This window comes from Periophthalmus magnuspinnatus, chromosome 8 (genome assembly GCF_009829125.3).
Source record: "Periophthalmus magnuspinnatus isolate fPerMag1 chromosome 8, fPerMag1.2.pri, whole genome shotgun sequence".
Lineage (NCBI taxonomy): Eukaryota > Metazoa > Chordata > Actinopteri > Gobiiformes > Gobiidae > Periophthalmus > Periophthalmus magnuspinnatus.
The window spans coordinates 8427060-8448312 of NC_047133.1; the positions used below are offsets into that span (position 1 = coordinate 8427060).

The window sequence follows — 21253 nt, forward strand, 5'->3', positions numbered from 1 at the left end:
TATTTTTAGACACAATTTTTTAAGTATCATCTTTTCCTCCATAAGCATTTCAAAGCGCGTCACATCAAGGAACCGCTCACAAATTCACACACCTGGGGGAGCTGGACTCGCACCGCCAACCTGTGGGTCAGTGGGTCGGTCGTTTATGTTGAGAGCGGGATTCAAACCGTCAACTTTCAGATCAGTGGACAAACGCTCTACCAACTGCACTACTGTTACCACATTATAGCCACACCTGCCCTGGGGTAGACTGTCAAAAGCAAAGGCTGCCAATCTGCACCAACAGCCCCTCCGACCACCGCCAACATTTATACTTGGCAACGTGGGTGAAGTGTCTTGCCTAAGGACACGACAACAGTTTGGACTAGAGCCACTACTTCCCACCTGTGGCACCTGGTATTCCCGGCGGTCTCCCATCCAAGTATTAACCCGGATATTTAAATTAGGACTGAATGATCTGGGAAAATGTATGTTTTAATGATGGGATTCTGTTTAAAGTTCACATTTTAAACCACTACAAACTGAAATATGAACTGACAAACTAAAACAAGAATCACATTTCAGAAGATGTTTGTATCAATCTAGCAGTTTTTATGCAGAATAACACCAGATGGAGACACAGGGAGGGCATCTGACACACAGGAACACTTCAGAACATGTTTGTACAGATCTAAACTCCAGAGTTAGCAGCTTTTATGCAGAATAAGACAGAAGATTTTGTTATGCTACTTTTCTAATTGCATCCATTAATCTTGCAGCCCTGATTCAAACTTGCACAACAGTCTTGCCCAAGGACACAACAACAACAACAGCTAGAAGTGAACCACCAGCCTTCAGGTCCAAAGGCAAACGCTTAACCACTGAGCCACTGCCACATAACGTACGACTAGCACAGAATCGCAGCTGTTTTTGTGTGCGTTCTAAAGAGATGGCTTGAGCTCGTACACGTCTTTACAGCCGTTTCCTTGGAGATGGTTGAGCTGTGACTGTAATGAAGCGGTCGCAAAGGTGTAATCACTGACTCTGCGATATAAATCCATTATTACCATGGCCAAAGCTTCAAACACCTGGCGACTGTTTCACCCTTTAGAGCGAAAACGTTAAAAAAAATTGACCAGATCTAAATCGGGGCCTATCCTCACACTAAACTTGAACTAAGCTAATAGTTAAACAAACAGTAAAACGAGACTAAATATGAACTAATCCAAGTCTAAAACTGGATCTAACTTCAGTTAAACTCAAGTCAAGTTTATTTCTATAGCAGATTTAAAACAACTTAAGCTGATCAAACTGCTTCACGTAAAAAGTCAACAAAAAACAAATATACAGATAACACATTACATCGGAAAAGAATATTAAAACCAAGATTTCCTGTCTATCTTGCATTAAATACCAGGGAGAAGAGGTGGATTTTCGGGCTAATCTTAAACTATGTGAAAGACTGAGAAGATCTGACAGGCAGGGGGCGCTGTTCCATCGTCTGAGCACCCTGGTCCAGCCCCACAAACAGAGAAATTACAATTACTTCAAAACAAAATCTGAAAAAAAAAACAAGACTTCTTATGGATTACTACACTGCAGTAGCTCTAAAGTTAGCACCTGCAGCACAGTTTGCTAACCGTGCCTTCACATCTCTGTACATTATACCTGTGGGCTTTTTGTTGTGAGCGCAGAGTTAGTTTGGTTTATGGACAGTTGACAGGTGCGGTCCTGTCAGTCCCCTCTGGTTAGACAGGGACAGACACAGCGCTGTATGCCTCCTCCATCTTCTGTGCCCAAAAGGGACGTCCACATATCTGTACAGGAGACACACTGTCCTAACTCTGAAAACTCAACATCTGATTTGAAGTGTAAAACTGATATCGCACCCAGTTCTATCCAGTTCTTTTCAGTGGTTTGTTGGGACTACGGGATGTTAGCAAGAAGACGTCTATTTCTGTCATTTGAGGTTTTGACCTGAGGAGTTCTTGCCTTATTATTTTTGTATGTTACTGTCGACGAAACGTTAATGATTTGCTTTGATAAATAGCGTTTTGTAATTCACGTGTTGTAGTAAAAACCTTAAAAATATAAAATCAACAGAGAAGTTGTCTCGGATCAAAGAGTCTTGTTTATTGAATCAATTATGCACAATTGTCAAAGAGCTGTTGTGTTTAATAGTGTCGTCTTGCCCTCAGCTCACAAATGAACATACAAACAGTGTATTTATACCATCAAAACAAAAAAGTACCAGTTTAGTCTTGTAGCTCGAGGCCGGTGGACACAACAAACAAGAGATACAGCCATGCATAACAACAGATGGTATTATGAAGGCTGGGTTAAAGAGATCCATAACAATACAAGTAAAGATTTTGAGTAAAGAAAGCTATAACAGCACACTTACCTACTCGTATCCATGGAGACACACCTTGACATCAAGCTTATGTATCTTGCATTCATTCGATTATAGTTGTATTGTTGCTAAAAAAAAAAAAATGCTATGAAAAACATGCGTCTTACTTTGGGCAGGCTCACCTTTCCATAGATCTGACCTGTAACTTGGTCTGGTGACTTCAAAAGGGTAACGTCTGTGTAATCCCTCGTCGTCCAGGTCTGATCCAGAGTAAAAGCCAGAAGTCAAATCTGTAAACTGGACAAAAAAGTTCAGTTCTGGTCAGATGGTGGTGGAGCTGAACTGAAGAAGAGGTTTGGATGAGCAGCAAAACGTCTTCACTCCTACAACTTTTTGTCCAGTTGACAGATTTAACTTTGACTTTTACTATATATATATATAGATCAGACCTGGACGACTGAGGGATTACACAGACGTCTTCGCTCCTACAACTTTTTTGCCCAGTCGACAGATTTTACTTTTGGCTTTTACTTTCAAAAGGGTAAGTTTAATTTCATACACTGCGAAACATTCTACGCAAAACATAAACATCTCTATGGAAGCATGTGGCAGACCCTTCACTAGAAAAGTTACACATGTGTGGCTTTGCTCGGTTTCCACTTTTTAAAGGCGCCATTTTGAGTACTTTTTATTCAAAGGATTTCAAATTATGCAAGGAAATGTTAAAGGTCTTTGTGTCCTTGTGAACTTTAAGCCATGTTGTAATGTTGTTACCTCCTCAACAACAGACCTAGTGTTGTGTTTTGTTTCATTCACACGTGTTTGAGTGACACTTTATTATTAGTCTCAAAGCTCAAAATGCTTTGTTCCACCTTATGATGTCATGAAGTGGTGGTTTTCAAGTTAACAGCTTCCTTTTACTTTTAATTCACCAGAGATCAGCAATTCCAGGTCTGAAATCACCCAAATGATTCTAATGAAGGTGTGCGGAGTTTAAAAACACAGTAGAGCACTTCCTGTATCACCCCATGACATCACAAGGTGCGACAGAGCATTTTGAGCTTTGGAGATGATAAAGGATTAACATGGTCAAACGTGTGTGAATGAAACAAAACAAAACTCACGGGCCTTCACGGTGATTTCACATTTCACTACACTTCGCCTGTCGACGGGTTTCAGAATGATGAGAAATTATGACCGTTGCCATAGCGATTAACTATCTAAAACTAAAATATTCCATCTGCTAAATGGGAAAAAGTCACGAAAACGAAACCCATGATTACATCTAACAGTATTTAACCATCCCTCCTTTTCTTTATAATGAGTGTCTCTAATTAGCTGTTTTTTTTTCCGGAGTGTAAGCAGATCCCAGGTCAGCTTTGGGAGCAGTGCATTCCCCTGTGTTAGAGTAAAACAGACTGGACCTGTCTCGTGCTTAATGTGAGGCTACAGGAGCAGTCTAATCTCATCACTGCTGCTCTGCGTCTGTGTCTGTGTCTGTGTGAGCTTATCGTTTAAACCAGGCCTGCTCCATGTGACCTGAACATACAGTGAAAACATGAGCGCTAAGGGACTGTGTTTGCAATTTTGGGGGATTATTATTTTTAGCTTTAGTTTTGCGCACGTTTCCTTAAGGCTTTTTTTCCCCCCCTGTGTTGATACTTTGCAGCTGGTGTCATCAACATTTCCTGCGAGTGTGATGCTAACTGTAGGCACTGCTCTGTCTGAAGCTCTGTTACTCAAGTTAGACTTTAATCTGAGGTTTGTTTTAACATAATCTGATTTATGTGGGGTGATGACAGGTGAGCTGATTTGTGCTGTTAAACAAGTCACTCTTGAATATCATTACAGTCACAAACTAGCTAGCATTAGCCAACAGTTTTTCAGTTAGTTTCTCAACTTTTAGCTGAAAATTGAACACCTAAACAGGAAAAAGGGGAAGAAAGGAAAAAATAAATAAAAGAGAATGGAGACTCAACCCTGAAACTGAATGTCTAAACTAGTTTTAACTTCATCACTATACTCACTCACTCACTCACTCACTCATTCATTTTACCTGCTCAATAATAAAACATTAGCTCATTGTAAGACCCCAGCCCGCCCCCTCAACCCACCCCCTCAACCCGCCCCAAGCTCTGATCTTGTTTTATTTCTGTTTCTTGTCCTCTGCTTTGTACCAGGTTTATCGTTTTCTTGTCTGTTTCTTTGTCGTCTCTGCATGTTTCTATCTCTTGTCAAGTCCTGTTATGTTTTGTACTGTGGTGTTTTTTTTCATAAATAAAAAAAACAAAAAAAAACACCTAAACAGAACCATGAACGCTCGTATTGATCAGACTCCTGAAAACGTGCTGCTTAAATCCATTTTGTGTTTTTCACTTGAGTTTTCAGACTATCTAAAAAAGTTTTTGACAGCGTTTGCTAATGTGTTGCATTCTGTCACCATGGTAACTGCTGAACATTCCACCATAGGTATACAGGTAGAACACCCCCAGCTTGATGTCACTACAAAGTATCAACTGACAGATTGCACAAGTCTCCAACAAATGTGGTGTACCCCAAGGAGACGTACTGTCCCCACTGATGTTCTGCAGAGGTCTGATCCTTCTCAGCCAAATCGTAACGACGCTGGCTACAAATATGGACTCAAGAATTGGGCCGACATCAGCGACTTCCTCTACGTGGATGACATCGAGCTGTACGCTAAGAATGAGTGAGGCACGGACTCACGGATCCACACCACAAGGATCAACAGCACAGACACTGGAATAACTTTGGGGCTTGAGAATCGTAGCCGAATGGTGACAAAGAGAGGGAAAGTAGTCCACACAGAAGGTCTCTCACTCCCAGAAGGAACCAGAGCAGACACTGAGGACAGTTACAAGTACGTTGGTGTCCCACAAGCAAATGGCCAACCTTGAAGAGGCAGCAAGGAGAGCGGCTACGGCCAAATAGCTCCTATGAGTAAGACAAGAAGTCCTAAGAAGTCAGCTAAAATGCAAGAACAAGACCTGGGGAATAAACAGCTCCACCCTGCTGGTAATCAGGTACACAGCAGGACCAAAGGAGGCGATACAGACCTCAGACGTTAAGACACAAAAGCTCCTGACCAGCCCTGGAGGGTAAGGAAGGAGGCCAAGGACGAATGAGGATTTTTCTGAGTTCGATCCCCGTGTAAATCCTCCAGCTAAGGTAGTTCTGACCAAGCTATTTATACTTTCTCCTTCCACGGTTTCAAAATAAACCACTCCATCTTCGCCATCGTTGAGCTGGTGATAATGAACAACAATTGTGAAAGGTCGTTGGAGAGGTTGAAAACGAGATGATGCTGCTGATATGGATTATAAAGCATCTATTTTTCGTCTGTTTTTTTGTTTGTTGTTGTTGTTACATTGTGTGTTGCCAAGTAAAAAAAAAAAAGTCTTCCACAGTGAGTTATTGTCAAAGGAGGCAATTATTTTAGTTTTTGGTGAAAGCCCAAAACGCCATCAGGATTTATTTTCTGTTGTTTTGTTTTGCTTCTTTTATTTCCCCCAAATCAATTCGTTCTTCATTCCGTGAATCACATCTGCCACTTGTGAAATTTGCTTTCCAGGTCCAGACTTTCTGCAGCCACATTTTCACTTTTCAAATGAACCAAATTTCATTCAGACTAAGACTGAAATGTGTTTTTATTGCCAGAGGACTGGGTGTTTGACCGAACCACATTTTGACCAAGATTTTGGGCAGAATTTCATAAATTCCAGCCAAAATATAGAAGCGAATACCAAACAGATGTCATATTGTTTTAGTAACTTGTATTCAGTGGTGGAAAGAGTATTGAACATTTTTAACTCACCAAAAAGTAAAGATACATGGCTAAAAAGTTACTTAAAAGTACAAGTACTGCTGTCAAGATTGTTGTGCTGTGTCTGTCTGAATAAAAAGCAGCAGACAGTCGTGCATTGGGTCAGTTTGGACTTATACAGTACTCCATAACTTTTACAACTTAAAATGTAACTTTACAGTATTTTTTGAAGTACATTTTTAAAACCTGTAGTTGTGATAGAGCCTAATTCTGTCCATGTAATTGTAATCTACTCAGTTAAAGTAACGTGAGTATTTACAGTCACTTTCCAGCCCTGCATATGTTTGACTAAAGCCACAGCTGCCTAGGGTCTGAATGATGTGGCTGACAATCTGAGCCAACTGCCTCTGTGATCACAAACCACTCAGTAAAGGTAGGTAGTAAAGGTGGGACAGATAATTTTTTTTTCTCCAAGTATTGCTTTGGAGATGTGCAAAATTAGAAACATAAATTGTAAAAATATTATTAAAACGTTCCAAAAAGAGGCTGCAGTCTGGACTTACAACTAAAGGTATAACTTGATAGTTCTGCACTTTTCTGTTTAATTTTACATTCAGTTTTTATGCAGTATTTTCACCTCAACATGGTGCTAAACTAAATCAACTATACTGATTTGGTAATTTGTCAAAAATTGCCTACGTGGATTAAGTGGATTAAGTATTTTCACTGCGCATTGGGCAATCATTTCAGATACAATGTTGTAGTTAATGAACACTGTTGTTTCGTCCTTGAGCAAGACACTTCACCCAAAAATGACAGTGTTAGAGCGACTGTGGGTCTGATCGTGGTCAGACGAGACGCCATCGGCACAAAATGACAAAATGACAGCCACATTTGCATCAGTCTGCCACAGGGTAACATGCTGCCAAATTTATTACCACCCATTTACAATTTGTTGTTTATTTATATTAGTTTTATTTCAAGTTGATACTTCATATTGGTAATTTGTTTTAAATCTGTCCTAATCTATTCCATAAGAGATTAGCCTCTGCACATCTAATTTTATCTTGACTTTTTCTTGGACTTGCACCAAGTTAAATCATTTTAAAATATTTTTTTGGTTTTCTTTCAAATGTAGTTTAAATATAATATTATTAAAGCATTTAGTATTTTGGTGACGCATTTGACCCCGGGCTTCCATATCTTTACACCTGTTTTGGATAACGACACTTCTATTGTATTTAAAATGTATTATTTATTTATTCCCCCTCATTGAACCACCACCTTAACATGGTGGCGGGGTTTGAGCACCTGAATGATCCTGAAGATATGGAGGAGGACTATCGGACTGCCTCAAATTCTTCAGATTCTGGCAAACTGTCCGGCACCTCAGGAGGAGGAAGCAGTGCTTCACCAACACTGTTTGCAGTGCGGGCGGAGAGCTGCTGACCTCGACTGGGGATGTTGTCGGGTGGTGGAAAGAATAATTTGAGGATCTCCTCAATCCTATTGTCACGTTTTCCGAGGAGGAAGCAGAGACTGGAGACCTGAAGTCGGACTCATCCATTGGCTGAAATGGGTCTACCGCTCGGCTCGCCCTTAGAGATAGGGTGAGGAGCTCAGTCACACAAGCTCGGAGTAGAGTCATTGCTCCTCCAAGTCGGGAGGAGCCAGCTGAGGTGACTCGGACGTCTGCTCAGGATGCCCCCTGGACGCCTCCCTGGGGAGGTGTTCCGGACATGTCCCACCAGGAGGAGGCTGGCCTGGGAATGCCTTGGGGTTCCACCAGAGGAGCTGGAGGACGTGTCTGGGGTGAAGAAAGTCTGGGAGTTCCTGCTTTGACTGCTGCCCCCACGACCGGCCGGATAAGGGGAAAAATGGCTAGATGGATATTTATTAAAAAAACAAAAACGTTTTAAATATAGATTATTATTTAAGCGCATTTTCGTGACTAATTTACGCGCGCCATCCGTATTTTTACGCGTGTTCCAGTCCGGTTTAACGCAGGAATGACGGCACCTCCTCAGCGCTGTCTCACGGTATAAACGGCCTTGCCCCATATAGCCTCCTATACAGTAGCATCTTTACATAGACGCATTGTATTAGTATTCAGAGCACAATGGAGAGGGAGAGAGAGAGAAGGAGAGGAGGGAGGAGGGAGGGGAGGAGGGAAGGAGGAGATAGTGAAACTGGTAGAAAAAAAAAACACGAGGTAAAACAGACTATACGAAGGGGGTAACGTGACAGAGAAAGAGAGAGAGGGACAGAGAGAGAGAGAGAGAAAAAGAGAGAGGAGGAGGGGAGGGACTGCTCATTTCTTGCTTCCCAGTGTGGTGTCCCGTTAGTGGGGCTTATTATCGGCGTTTCCCTGCCTGCTCGGAGCCCACGGAGGAGGCGAGAGGGAGGAGGAGGAGAGAAGCTACTGGGATGCCGCGCAACGCTTCTGCATCTACGGAGCAAAACCCGATCTGAGCCTCGTAAAAAAAAAAAAAAAATTCGCACGACGGTTTTCCCGCGATAGTACAGAGCCAGGGAGACGGCGGGGACCAGCGCGCATCGGTTCCAGGTAAGCAAATCCCATGCAATGTCGGTATTATGTGCGCGTAACGCCGTTTGAGCATTAAAAGGTGCATCCCAAACCGCGTCCCTGCAATGTACGGAGCCCCAAACGTGACAGCGCGTGTATATTTTCCGTACAGCTCAAATGATTTTTGCATCCCGCGCCTGTTCCATATTGCGCTGCCGTGCCGACGGTCGCATTTGGTTACTCTTGGTTCATTTTTCCAGGCTTGCACTTGCATTGGACGTGTGTGTGTGTGTGTGTGTGTATGTGTGTGTATAGACTGTATGCTCTATGGACGCTGTATGGTTGGCTACAGGGAAACATGGCATCCCGTAGGGTCTGAGCGCGAGTGGTGCTATATCAAAACGTCGCAGCTGATTAACTTTTTAGCCATAAGACAAATGGAGGGGAAAAGAGAGACAAATGCAAGGGGGATAGACGCCGATAACACGCACGAGGAGACGTACGTAATGCCCCCCCTTTCGTCCACCCACACGCACACCCACAGTACCCCACCCAGAGCAGAACAGAATATTTGAATTACTGAGGTTGAGTCCTGGTTTAGTCTAGGTTTTTTTTTTTTCCTGGTTTGTTGGCCCACTTATGTCAGTGGAAGTCCCAGGTTTTAGATTTGGTATAGACTTGGTTTAGTCCCGGTTAAGATCAGGTGTATACTTGGTGGATCCTGGTTTAGTCTAGAGATCTATAATTTAGACCTACCTGGTTTGGTCTTGTTCTAGTTCTAGTTTAGTCCTGGTCTAGTCAAGGTTTAATATATTTTTTTTCCAGGTGGTAAAGTCCTGGTTTTTACTCAAAATATAAGGTTTAGCCCTAAGATCAGCAAAGTTCTCCTGCTTTAGTCCTGTTTTAGTCCTGTTTTAGTCCTGTTTTAGTCCTGTTTTAGTCCTGCTTTAGTCCTGCTTTAGTCCTGTTTTAGTCCTGTTTTAGTCCTGCTTTAGTCCTGGTTTTGTTCTGGTTTAGTCTGTTTTTCTTTCTCTCTGGGTTAGTCCTAATTTCATCTTTGGAAATTCCCGGTTTAGTCCTGGTTAAGATCAGATGTAGACTTGGTCAGATCCTGGTTTAGTCTAGAGAGTTATGATTTAGTCCTAGGGTAATAAAGTCATCCTGGTTTGTGGATCCAGGTAGGTCTGTTGAAGTCCTGGTTTCGACCTGGTTCAGACTTTAGGTTGGTTCTGGTTTAGACCTGTTGTAGGCTCGGTTTAGTTTCGGTTGAGTCCTGGTTTAGACCTGGTGTAATCCTGATTTGGTCCTGGTTTAGTATAGGTTTCTGTGGTTTCTAAGAAGTCCTCCTGGTTTGTAGGATCATTTGAAGTCGTAGTTTTGAGCTGACTTAATTCTGGTAGTACTCCAAGTGCTTGTCCTAGTTCGGTTCTGGTTTGAGCCAGGTTTAGGTATGATGCAGACCTACGTGGTTTGGTCCTATTCCAGTTCTAGTTTAGTCTTGGTCTAGTCAAGGTTTTGTCCTAAACATCAGTAAAGTTCTCCTGGTGTAGACCTGGTTTAGGTTGTGTTCAGACTTGTCCTAGTTTGGTCTTGGTTTGAGCCTGATTTAGCTTTGGTTTGGTTCCAGGTTTTGTACAATTTCAGCTCCGTTTGTTCTATGGTGGTTGTCTAAGAATGAACGCAGCCTTGGTCCCAATGTAGACCTGTGTTTTTCTCTCCAGTATAGCCGCGGTTTAGACCTGGATTTTGCTATGGTTTTGTTTTGGTGTAGTCCTGGTTTAGTCTTGATGTATATCTGGATTTTTCTTTCTTTCTTGTTTAGTCCTGTTTTGGTCTTTGGAAATTCCCAGTTTAGTCCTGGTTTAGTCCTGGTTTAGTCCTGGTTTAGTCCTGGTTTAGTCCTGGTTTAGTCCTGGTTTAGTCCTGGTTTTGTTCTGGTTTAGTCTTGGATTAGTCCTGATTTAACCTTGATGTATATCTGGATTTTTCCTTTTTTCCTTTTTAATCCTGATTTAGTCTTTGGAAATTTCTGGTTTAGTCCTAGTTTATTCCTAGTTTAGTCCTTGTTCAGACCTGGTTTAGTCCTGGTTTAGTCTGTTTTTCTTTCTTTCTGGTTTAATCCTGATTTCATCTTTGGAAATTCCTGGTTTAGACCTGGTTTAGTCCTATTTTTTTCATTCTTGTTTGCTTCTGATTTGGTTTTTGGTACTTTGGTTTAGTCTTAGTCGTATCCACTTTAGTCCAGACCTGGTTTCACCTCTGTTTACCACTTTTCCAAAAGAATCAATCCATTAATCTGTTTTATATCTCACCGAATGAACCCTCCCTAGCCCTGTATATAGACTACACTGTACAACCTCTGCATGTACTTTCACTTTAGCTTAGCCCGGGTAGCTCCAGTCCTGGTTGGTCTATTTCTTGCCCCATGTTATAGATAATTTAAATGGTTGCTGCTCAAAATGGCCTTGCATGGAGCGGAGCTGTAGAAAACCCACATATACACAACCCCGCTAAGAGAATGCTGCACTTGTTTGATGGCAAGACGTATGTTTTACGGCTGAACGATTCGGGAAAAGTTGGGAAAACAATATTGCTGGACTAGCATAGTGATTAGATTTACGATTTATGTTTTAACAGGTTCAAAGTTGACGTGGTAAACAGGTCTGGAAGAATTGATGGAAAGACTGAAATGTGACACATGAGGAGGGCATCTGATACACAGACATTTCAGAACATGCTTGTACAGATCTAAACTACAGGTGGAGAGGTTTTTATGCAGAATAAACCCCCATGGAGACAGATGGGGGGGCATCTGACACACAGGGAGGGCATCTGACACATAGGAACATTTCAGAACATGTTTGTACAGATCTAAACTACAGGTGGAGTGTTTTTTATGCAGAATAAACCCCCATGGATACACAAGCAGGGCATTTGACACACAGGGAGGGCATCTGACACATAAATACATTTCAGAACATGCTTGTACAGATCTCAACAACAGGGAGAGCAGTTTTTTATGCAGAATAAACCCCCATGGAGACAGATGGGGGGCATCTGACACACAGGGAGGGCATCTTACACGCAGGGAGGGAGGGCATCTGACACAAAGGGACATTTCAGAATCTGTAGTTTAGATCTGTACAAGCATGGAGAGCAGTTTGTTATGCAGAATAAACCCCCATGGAGACAGATGGGGGGCATCTGACACACAGGGAGAGCTGTTTTTATGCAGAATAAGACTTTTAAGATTTCGTTGTTTGAGGAGGAAATTATGATACTTTAAAATTGTAGTTTTCCATCCAAATTTTGATTGGATTGCGAGCCCTGGCAGCCCTATGTTTGAAGTATTAAGGTAAAGTAAGGTAAGGTAATTCTAAGGCCTAAGTCACATTATGTAATTTATTCGTTGGGAGGGGGTATCCAGGAGGCAGGAGCTATTATGGGATAGGGCAAATAGGAGCAAGCTCTGGGCTGAGGAGAGGGAAGGCCATTACCGCTGGTCAATAGACATTAATATCTCAGACGTGGTCAATCTGGCTTTGGGAGGGAGCCGTCTTCTGTCCCGTCCAAACATTGTACCCACTGTATACACTTCACACTGGAGCAGGCGAGAAGCCAGGCGCTATGTGCAAGATTAATCACAATCACACTGAAATCGCAGTTTAGTAAACAGTAAAAGGTCACATTTTAGATTGAGTTTTTCCACCTTCAAGACATCCAGACGCACAAACATTCACACACACATTCATTCTAGAGATGGACCAACCGATACATCGAGCTGATATTTGCAGTTTGTAGCGTATCGGCCTTAAATCTCCAGCAGAGGACGATATTTAGTTTGGCCAACCAGCTGCCTCCATATGCAAAAGGAGTAGATGCTTACAGCTTTATTTAAACACTTTAGTCCAGAGAGGGTAGTGCAAAAATTTAACTACGCTGGTCTCTCATCTAGTTTGTAGTAAAACATGGTCGTGGACGGGTTTGTACTAAATTCAGATGAGATAATTTGGGCAAAATTTCCAAAATCGGACCAATATATCAGCCATTGGTTTCTCTGGATCCTAAATAATCTGTAGTAGCATTGGAAAAACCCGTACTGGTCGATCTCTAATTCATTCAACAGTGTGCACAGTCACTGGGGGCGAGGTGGGTTAAGTGTCTTGCCCAAGGACACAACGGCAGCATGTGAGGGAGCTGGAATCTCACCACCAACCAGTGATGTTTATGTCGAGAGCGGGATTTGAACGCCCAATCTTCGGATCACTGGACAAACGCTATACAACAAAAGCTCAGATGCCTTCCCTGTGTCTTTATGGGGTCTTATTCTGCATAAAAAAAACAGCTAATCCTGGAGTTTAGATCTGCACAAACACGTTCTGAGTTGTCCCTGTGTGTCAAATGCCCTCCCTGTGTGCCCATGGGGTCTTATTCTACATAAAAACTGATAACCCTGTTGTTCAGATCTGTACAAACATGTTCTCAAATATGAATCTTGTATTAGTTTATCATAAAAAAACGAACAATTTTGGAGAAAGTAGCTTGCTCTAATTGGTCTAATCAAAATTTTCTGGAAAGCATTATGTTTAGCTTAGCGATTTATGTTTTAAAAATTGGTTTCTGTTCAAAGTTCACATTTCAAGCACGCCCAGAATAATTGATAAAAAGACTGAATTTTTTTATTTATTTAATGTGTCTTTATTTATACGGGGAAACCCAAAGACAGCACTTCGACTTTTCGTCTTTTTCATGCCCTGTTCAAACATACAAACATAATATAAACAAACAAAAAAACAAATAAGTATATGCGTTTGAGTAAGTCTGCATTATTACTCTGTTTACATCTCCAAAGCTCAAAATGCTGTTCCTCCTTGTGATGTCATGAAGCAATAGTTTGCACCTTAACACGGCCACCTTTTCTCTTTTGTTCTGTAGAAATGGGCAATTCCAGGGCCGAAATGATCCAAGTGAAATGGGCACAACAGTATTATGTCCTCAGGTGAGGTTTGAACCAGCAACCGTCTGGTTTTTAGACTAATTCTTAACCCACTAACACAGCTGTCTAAAGCAATCGTGTTCAGCCATGCTTCTTTTCATGTGCGCATCATTCGGACACAGGCGACTGAGCTCCCCAGTGCCCTGATGATGGAGTGTGTGTCTGTTTTTCTATAGGAAGAAAAAAATAAAAATAAAAACAATAGAAGAAATAATAAGATGTGGATGTGGCGTGTGATCTGTTAAAGAGACTTGTGATGGATGACCAAACCAGGATTAAACCAGGATTAAACCAGGGCTAAATAAAGGCTAAACCAGGACTAAATAAGGGCTAAACCAGGACTAAACAAGGACTAAACCAGGACTAAACACGGACTAAACCAGGATTAAACTAGGATGAAACCTGGGCAAAACCAGAGATGAACCAGGACTAAACTAGGACTGAAACAGGGCTAAACCAGGACTAAACCAGGACCACACCAAAGATAAACCAGGACTACACCAAAGATAAACCAGGACTAAACCAAAGATAAACCAAGGCTAAACCAGGATTAAACTAGAACTAAACCAAAGCTAAACCAGGGCTGAACCAGGACTCAACAAGGATTAAAGCAGAACTAAATCAGAGCTAAACCAGGACTAAGCCAGAGCTAAACCAGAGCTAAACCAGAGCTAAACAAGAGCTAAACCAGAGCTAAACCAAAAGTAAACCCGGGCTAAATCCGGACTAAACCAGGGCTAAACCAGGGCTAAACCAGTAATGAAAGTAGCTCAGTTGGTAGAGCATTGAGCACCTTGAAACTGAACACGTTCTATAAAAAAATGTGACCATGTGTGGATTGAGGTGCATTATGGGTATTTTTATTTATTTATTTTTTTTGTCAATGAAAATCAGATTTTTTTATTCAGTTTTAACATTTTGATTTTATAATGCTGCAGTTTTGTTATAAAAAGCTCTTTGGGCATGTGTTTTCAGTTAACAACTAGAATTATTTTAATAGCTGACTACTGTTGTGGAAAAACTGTGGACTACTGTGTCGTTTAACCAGTGAATGAAAATGAAGTGAAGGCCTGAGTCAAAAAGTTGTCTTTGTGTTGGATTTTAATCATATATATCAGTGTATATATAAGTGGACATGGCTAACCTGCTAGCCGTTGCGTTCCAAATAGGAAGTGATCATGGGCTCGCATCTGGCTCCATCGACTCTGGCTCCAATTCACTTTCTATATTGTCAGGCTCATCATTTTGGTCTTGAAATGTTTGTATTAACCCGCTCTTTATATGATCCTGTTGTTTTTATTTTGTGATTTTATCTGTGACCCAAGATATGAACATTAAAAACAAACAACTTTGCTCCAGATTCGCCCGTATAACCACTAGCCTCGATGAGCTTCATTTGGAGTTGAACACTATGGGTGATGTCACACTCACTTACTCCACTTCTTTATACAGTCTGTGCTCTTAATACATTGGAAACGGGGACAACACGGAAACTCTCAAATTAGATTTTTACACAGAGAAATGCCGAGGTCAGACACAGAAGTGAGTGCATCAGCAGTGGCATTTTTACCAGTGCATAGAACAGGACCTGATGTATCGGATGTGTTTTTCCATTACACTTCTCACGGTTAGTTCGGAGTGCAGATTTTAAACCCATCCCGAGGCGTTAACATCTGAGACAAGACTGAAAAATGAACTTCTAAACTACAAGAGGAAATGCTTGTAGAGGTCTAAGCTACAGCGTTAGCAGGTTTTATGCATAATAAAGGTCCTATATTACACAAAATGGACTCGTGTGAGCGTGAAGTCATGTTATAATGTTGTTATCGCTTCAAAAACATACCTAGAGTTCTGTTTTGTTTCATTCGCACATGTTTGAGTAACACTTTATCATTAGCATGTCTACATCTCCAAAGCTCAAAATGCTCTGTGCCACCTTGTGATGTCATGAAGTGGTAGTTTGCAAGTTAACAGAGCTGCTGAAAATGATGTCCCTTAAAAACTTTTTGCACTTGAAAACACACCGGAGTAGAATGCTGTCTCATCAGTATATAAAGGAACCAGGAGAAAGCGGTAGATAGAGAGATGACAGAGGAGAGGTGGACGGAGGGGGAGCAGGCGGAGGGGGGGAGGTGGAGGTGTGACAGAGGACTATCAGGGTCACGACAAACAAGTCCCACTGCAGACCTGAGGGACCTTAAAGGCGAAGTCTCATCTATTTTAGGCTTGGACTTACTAACCGCCAAACCACAACCACGTAAAGCGCGGAACTACTGTATTTCATATTAAGATAGAATAAACATACAATTTGAGTAGTTTGATTGGTGCGCGACTCTACAGAATTTAAAGGCATCGTGTTTAAAGAGGAGGTATTTTACTTACTACGGGGTATTAACTGCTAACACGTGACATATTTAGATCACCGTGTTACCTTTTATTGTTTTGAAAATGCTATATTCACCGAAAACAATGCAATAACATGGTTTATAAGTTTAATTTGTGAGTTTCCCCTTCCAGTTTTGCGTCATGTTTTTGTATATTTATAGAGAATTGTCATGTGGAAGCGTGGGTGATGTAGGTTTGTGGGCGGAGCCTTGCACAGAATCTTACAGAGATCGCTTTTACTCAAACATGCAAGAATGACATCTAAAACCTCTTCAGGAATGTTTTTGATGAGGGAATGATACGGTTACAACTATACAAATATATCATGAATCAGAAATTTTATATTTTTTATGGGTGAATTACATTTTTATTGAATGATTTTGGTTTAAATTGTTAATCACTATGGCAACAGTGCTAATTTCTCATCGTTCTGACACCCATGGATGGAAAACTTTTGCTGCATGCCTTGGAAAACTGGAGAATCATTTTTTTAATATATATTTGATGTTATATTATTATTCAGCACAGTGAAGATTATTGCTGTCGTCATGGCGATGAGAAAGCAGGTCAGACTCTGCTTCTTCAGATTGTTAAATGCTGCTCTTCTCTCTATAAGTTTAAGTCTCATATTTGTTAACAGTTGGGTTAAAATCCTGTGGTTTAGTCGATTCGGTCGATGGAGTCTTAGTCAGCCAAACTTTGTGTATCATTTTTTTTAATAAGGATTTATTTGGGACAACAGCAGGAAGGAATCGCTGGGATTAGCTGTGGGATTAGAGTTGTGAGTGAATCCTGTGTTTAATCTGCCTTTTTGTCCCATAGAAAAACATTTTTCCCAAGTACTTTTGTGTATAAATGTGTTTATATAAATAGTTGTTTTTTGCGCGAACTCACATGCAGTAATTCAACCTGGAAAGACTCAGACATGAAAGAGAAGTATTCGAAGGTTTTATTAAATGAGTTGTGTTTGACGCTCAGACCCCGACAGAAGACACTGCAGGTGAGGCCGATGTCTGCACTGTGGAGGTGGTAGAGGTGAGGCCAAGGTCTGGACACTGGAGGAGGTAGAGGTGAGGCCGAGGTCTGGACTGTGGAGGTGGTAGAGGTGAGGCCAAGGTCTGGACACTTGAGGTGGTGGAGGTGAGGCCAAGGTCTGGACACTGCAGGTGGTAGAAGTGAGGCCGAGGTTGGAGAGGCCGGAGTCTGGACACTGCAGGTGGTGAAGGTGAGGCCCATGTCTGGACTGTGGAGGTGGTAGAGGTGATGCCGAGGTCTGGACACTTGAGGTGGTAGACGTGAGGCCAGAGTCTGGACACTGGAGGTGGTGGAAGTGAGGCTGGAGTGTGGACACTGGAGGTGGTAGAGGTGAGGCCTAGGCACATGAACAGGACGACGAGATGATGCAGACGCTGGGGAGGAGGAGGAGGAACGCAGCACAAACTGAAGTGGCCGTGCGTCTGGAGGTTTAAATCAGGCAGACTGGGAACTGATCGGACGAAGAGAAGGTGCGACGAGCAGTAAGGAGGAGTAACAGGAGGTGGTGATGAAGGCCGAGGAGCAGGTCAACTCTGGAGACGTGGTGAGCATACTTAAGTCATTTGTAGTATTTTGAACACAGTTACGTGGTCAGATCATAGAGATACCGAATAGTTTGAGAGCTTTGGCCGTGCCCCCTTTTTAATCGACGAATCGATCAGGAGCACATGTCTTGACAGCTCGATGACAGCTCCACTTAACAGAATTATCACTGAATAGAATTTGAATTTTTGTCTCGTTTTTGTCTCATATTACGTCGTCTGCTGCCCTTGTCTGGTGCCGACAGCCAGTGAGTCATCATTGTTGACTTTAGAGGAGCTTATTCAAACAGCCGGAGCCGTTCGAGACGAAGTAAAGAGGCTGCATGCAACGCGGACTCGGACTCACGGAGTATCGGCTCCTGCTCTGTCTGGAAAAATCATTACAATTGACTTTTAATATTCACAATTAGAGAATGGTGAAGGTTGAAAGGGTTTGTGTGATGTAATGTTCTCTGCACTGAGATCAAAATATGTTCACATCATGAGTTTGTGGGGTTCATTGACACCTGCATCCAAACTGGAACAAAGCCTGTGATTAAACCAGGGCTAAACTAGACCGGGGCTAAACCGGGGCTAAACCGGGGCTAAACCGGGGCTAAACCGGGGCTAAACCGGGACTAAACCGGGGCTAAACCGGGGCTAAACCGGGGCTAAACCGGGGCTAAACCGGGGCTAAACCGGGGCTAAACCGGGGCTAAACCGGGGGTAAACCAGGGCTAAACCAGGGCTAAACCAGGGCTAAACCAGGGCTAAACCAGGGCTAAACCAGGGCTAAACCAGGGCTAAACCAGGGCTAAACCAGGGCTAAACCAGGGCTAAACCAGGGCTAAACCAGGATTAAGGCAGGGCTGAACCAGAACTAAATCAGGATTAAACCAGGACTAAACTTGGAATAAACCAAGACTAAACTACAATCAAACCTGGACTAGAACAGGGCCAAACTAAGTCTGCATTAGACTTGACTCAAACCAGAACCAGATAAACATAAACGCCTCTCATTGCATCAAACCTCGCCGTTCATTGTGATGTAATTTTAACGTGAGTATCAGATCAGATTATTGCGTTCTCTGATTATTCCGGTTGTCTGATTTCTCTGGCTGTGAGATGAGAAAGCGCCCCACATCGCTCAGGCCTGGTTTCAGTGTGTGTGGATGTACAGCCCCGTGTCCTGTTGTGTCCGCTGTATTTAGAGCCCAGCCTCCAGACACTGTTGACTCCGGCTGCCTCTTGTCAAGCGCATCTGCTCCACTTTGTGCTTTTGGGTTGGGCTGTGGGCCGGCAGCAGCTCGCGATGGATGGAGCACTCAGTTTGGTTACTTGAGTTACAGGGGTAAAAAGTTACTTGAGTAAAAGTAAAAATATTAAAGGGCACATGTTACACTATTGTTTTGTCTCTGTTATAATGTTGTTTCCTCATCACAAACAGACCTGGAGTTGTGTTTTGTTTCATTCTCACGTTTAACACACAAACCCTGAATATTTAGTCTGAGCTCTTCTCTCAAACAGAAAACACTCTGTTCCACCTTGTGATGTCATCAAGTGGTAATACAGGAAGTGCTCTATTGTGTTTTTAAACTCCGCACACCTTCACTAGAATCATTTGGATGATTTCAGCCCTAGAATTGCCAGTCTCTACTGAACTAAAGATAAAATGTAGCTGTTAACTTGAAAACTACCACTTCATGACATCACAAGGTGGAACAGAGGATTTTGAGGTTTGGAAATGTAGACAGACTAATAATAAAGTGTGACTCAAACATGTGTGAATGAAACAAAACACAACTCCAGGTATGTTTTTGATGAGGTAACAGCATTGTAACACGGTTTAACGCTCACAAGAGTCAATTTTGCGTAATATAGGACCTTTAATCAGTACCAGAGTAGAAATTCCTGTCAAAACACAGTTAACTTATTTCAAAATGGATCCGATTGTGCTGTGTGCCTGTTATTTATGCGGCAAGTAACCGCTAAAAAGCTTGATGTAAATTAAAGTCTGTAAACTGTGTCATTACTTTAGTTATTCTGTACACTGATAATGTCAAAAGTATCAAACTAGATACTCATTTGAGCAGGTATTGATACTTAAAAGTCACATTCACAGGACAAAAATGATTCTTTCCTGAAGCTTTTGAATGATCTTGAGCTGTATCAGAACAAATATAAGACACATAGACTAGTACACGCCCATGGACCACTATGGAACCTACTGGACGACTGAGAGATTACACAGATATAAGGCCACATGGGAATATTAAAGAAAGTACTACGATCTGTCCACTTTTGTAAAGAAACTGTACACACGATAAACATTGACCCCCAAAAAATATAGTTCGAGTTTTCATATATACAGTGATAAGTTGATATAGTATAATAATCATGACAGTTCTATACATTACACACATTTCGTAAAGTTGTTAGCGATTGGAGGAGGTAACTCGGAGGTAACATTGAGTCCACTCTTCCTGTCATTAGCGGTTTAGCCATTAGCCGTTTAGCATTTAGCATTGTAGCGGTCTGCAGTCATTAGCCTCTAAATGAGACAGAATTAATTACCCCTGGGCCACCTGCGAGCGCATACCAAACCTCCTCGCCATGCAGTTTAACACGCCCAAACACAGCTAAAAGACCAATTCTAGTGTGACATTGGCTTAACGACTCCATTTGATGACTTTGAAATAAAAACAAACGTCGCTTTATTAAAAATCTCCTGCAGGTGCGTAAGGCCCAGTGAAGACGGCTCAACAGCGTCATCCGTGCTAAATCCCGTTAGCTGCTCCGGCTTTGTTTTCCCGCAAAACTTTAGCAATTATGAACGTTTGACTGTGATCCTTTTGAAAATCCTCGTGTCCAAAACAAACGGTAATTAGCCTCAGTTCAAATGGAAGAGACTAGAGTGGAGCAATTTAATAATCAAATGATACAGTTTTATGCTTTGAGAAATTTAATATCGGCACGGTGAAAGGTGTATGGGTTTCAAACTGAACATTTAAATCAGACCCATTGTGCAAAATGGACTTTTCAGAGCTTTTAACCATGTTTTAGTTGTTTCTTTCTCATTTTTACCCTCTTAAAGTTGTATTTGGAGCGTTTTGTGCGTGTTTGAGCAATCTTTAATCGACAATTTTCAAGACATTTCGCAGATCGACTCCCATTTTCATCACTACTGGTACATGCCCACTGTGACGTACTTACCTCATTCTCTAGTTTTATTTTCTTAATCTGTGACACACATAAGATTAAACAGCCTTGTGTCGTTATTTTGGTACAAATTAAAAAAAAAATCTAACTGTTTATGGCGACGTCAGTTCACATTGGGCACGGAAGTTAGTGGAGTTGAGTCTTTTATTATATGTTTTTAGATTAGACATTGAACTCTGTGTGTGCATCTCTCCTCTTTTTCTCTCTTTCTCTTTTTCTCTCCCTCCTCTCTCCCCGTTTCCCTCTCTCTGTTTGCTCTACAGCCTCCTCCTTCGCTCGCTCCTCTGTCCCTCCTTGCTGTCGATCTCTCCATCCCACAGCTCCTCTCTGTCTCTCTTCTCACCCTTGCTCCTCCCTCGCTCCTCTCTTGCTCTCTCCTCTGTCCCTCCTTTCTCTTGATCTCTTTCTCTATCCAACAACTCCTCTCTCTTTCTCTCTTCTCTCTTTCTCTTCT

General features: G+C 42.0%; 1 pseudogene; it reads right to left on the bottom strand.

Annotated features, from left to right (window-relative positions):
• The window catches only part of LOC117374728 (uncharacterized), a 32179-nt pseudogene extending 14568 nt beyond the window's left edge, over positions 1-17611 (bottom strand).
• Between the last annotated feature and the right edge of the window lie 3642 nt (positions 17612-21253).